Below are 2,710 nucleotides of genomic sequence, written 5' to 3' on the forward strand. Positions count from 1 at the left end.
TTTTTCAAATTCAGTGATGAATCGTATGTTTAAAGCCTGAAATTATTTTCTTTTCTGTGTATCAGTATAGCTATGTATCATATTCTTTTTAACTCCACACGCACAATCATTGTGCTAGCTAGACTGCTAACAGCACTTTGCAACTCAGGAGTGATTTCCACAGAGAGGCACGTAGAAAAATACTAAAGGAATTGAAATCATGGCGCTTCCTATTTTATACATGAATGAATCTATATCCTTCTTAAAGTCAAATTGTCTACGCTTAGGTTCATAGCTATGACACCAGATGGATATAATTTTCATATAGACATTCATACAAAACCTTATACCAGCGAAGTGTAAAACTCTGTTCATCTCTTTGCATAAAAAAGAAATCAAAGAAATAAAAAAACGGCATACTTTGAAAGAGGAAATAAGGAATATGGTGCTGACTCAAAGTTTCTGTGGTACTGATGAATATTTTAATTACCATCACAGATAAGGCTTGTTCAATAGCTATTCCTCCTGTTACTCAAATTGAAACTCAATCTCCTCTACCAAGAATAACTATATAGATCCTACATATTTCCACAAATATACGAAGATGGTCTTAATTTTTTAACTGTCTGAATATCAATGTAAAAAATGTGGTTACTGTAACCATAATTTAATTGTGATGGGGGAAATGTTGGTAGTAAGTATGTGCACAAATATACGAAGATTGTCTTGATTTTTTAACTGTCTGGATATAAATGTAAAAAATGTGGTTACTGTAACCATTATTTAATTGTAATGGGGGAAATGTTGGTAAACTGTAGAGCTTCACTGGATGTGACTCGCTACGAGGGTTCAGCCCGGTCGAGCAGAGAGGTGGTGGTGAGGAGCCGTGTCCTGCCCAAGGCGTCAACGAGAGAGCATTAAACTAACATTCATTTATTGCTGAGAGTTTTACAGTGGTTCTGTCTCCTCGTCGGCGCGGCCTGGTGACAGCCATGCTGTGGCTGTGTCGCAGATATGCACTGAGTGGAATCTGTGGTACCTGGCGTTGCCCCCGATCCGTTGTGTGGCCTCGTGGAGTAGCAGCCAGCATGGCCCCAGAGCCTAGCGTGACTGTGGACATCCGGCGAAGCCTCAGAACTCTCGTTGAGCATGGCTGCTCTGAGGCTTGCCTCCAGAAATCTGCATACCCCTGATGAGGGTTGACCCGATCACGGTTGGGTGGGAGTCCCAACAGTGACATGGAAGATAGCCCGAGCTGCGGCCCAGCATTCAGCCATTAAGGCAGTACATGCATTGCCAAGGAGTGCCAGCTCCTGAGGCCTTTCTTCCAAGTCAAACAGCTTGCAGTTGGGCAGATTAGTTCTTCATCCATCGAAGATCTGCTCAGACTTCATCTTCAGTTGGTCACTATTGTGATTAGCAAGAATGGTAGCTTGCATCGTTGAATTTCTTCCCCCTCCCCAGCCAAATGGCTGCAGACTCGCAGAAGTACACTCTAAACTGGCAGCGACAGACAACACTTCTTTGTACGCCAGTAGGTCATCCTGCAGCTAACGGAGCTGGCCTTCCGTTGGTGTCACTGATGCACACGGAATAACCAGACTCTGAACCCTGAGTGGAAGGAAGGGGAGGGTCATATAGTGGTCGATGATATGATTCCCTGATACGAACGACTGAATGTGCTCCAGGTTTTCGAGGCTGTCAGCGTTCTGTACTGAACTAACTTTAGGCTTCAAACCCTGTTTGAAGCCTGAAAGGCGTTCTTGCATAGCCTTGCTTTGTAGCTACTCCACGCTGCCCCATTAACATAATATTGTAACACTTCCTTTGTAACCATATCGTCCTGAATCAGCTGTTTCTGACGCCCTCTCTTGCACAGCCTGTGGAATGTGATTCTTGACGTGCGTTACACCTGGTCATTGATCCAGGAATTTCAGTAAATTTTAGTATTTGCTCTAATATTAAGCTGCTGTGTAACATTGTACCATCCTTCATAAAATTTGTCTCGAATTTTTGTTCTCAGATCCTCCCTTTTACTAACTCATATACATGTTCACATCTTCATAATTAACTCTCCCATTTTTGGCTATCTTTCTAATTAAAGCTAATTCCACAAACCACTATCCCTTACATATAATCTTTTAATCTATTACACTAATTCCCAGACGACTTTTTACCCTCTATGATTCGACGTAATTACTCAGCATTACTTCCTGTCATATTACTAAACCTGGTAACGGATAACAGGTGCACAGGTACTTCAGTCTTTCGGTTGAAAAAAAAAAACCACGCAAATTACACAAACGGTGACAAGTATCGCTACAGCGATGGTAGCTGAAATATTAGTACGATTGTTATGCAGCTTTTCTCAGTTGTACTGGGGATCAAGTTCTGTACTAACAATATCTCCAACGGCTTCTCTGACCGTTACAGCAAAGGGTATGTCAATTCAATCATTGTCGCACCCGTAATCGACGCTAGAGTGCGGAAGATTGTTGCGGCTAATCATAAACCTATGATTTATTAGGAGGCCACTGTCTCTTATTTCCATCTTATTCATACCCTGTGGCGTAATAATTCGGCATTATTATCTCGGAGTACATACCAAATAAATCCAATGGTCACCCATTCTATGAAAAAGTGATTTTCTTTTGGGGGAGGCGGGGGGGGGGGGGGAGGGGGGTTGGGTAGCACTTCCCTCCAACACTGACGCTTTAGATTTTCCCAGAAA

Source organism: Schistocerca gregaria, chromosome 4 (genome assembly GCF_023897955.1).
Source record: "Schistocerca gregaria isolate iqSchGreg1 chromosome 4, iqSchGreg1.2, whole genome shotgun sequence".
In the NCBI taxonomy this organism is placed as follows: domain Eukaryota; kingdom Metazoa; phylum Arthropoda; class Insecta; order Orthoptera; family Acrididae; genus Schistocerca; species Schistocerca gregaria.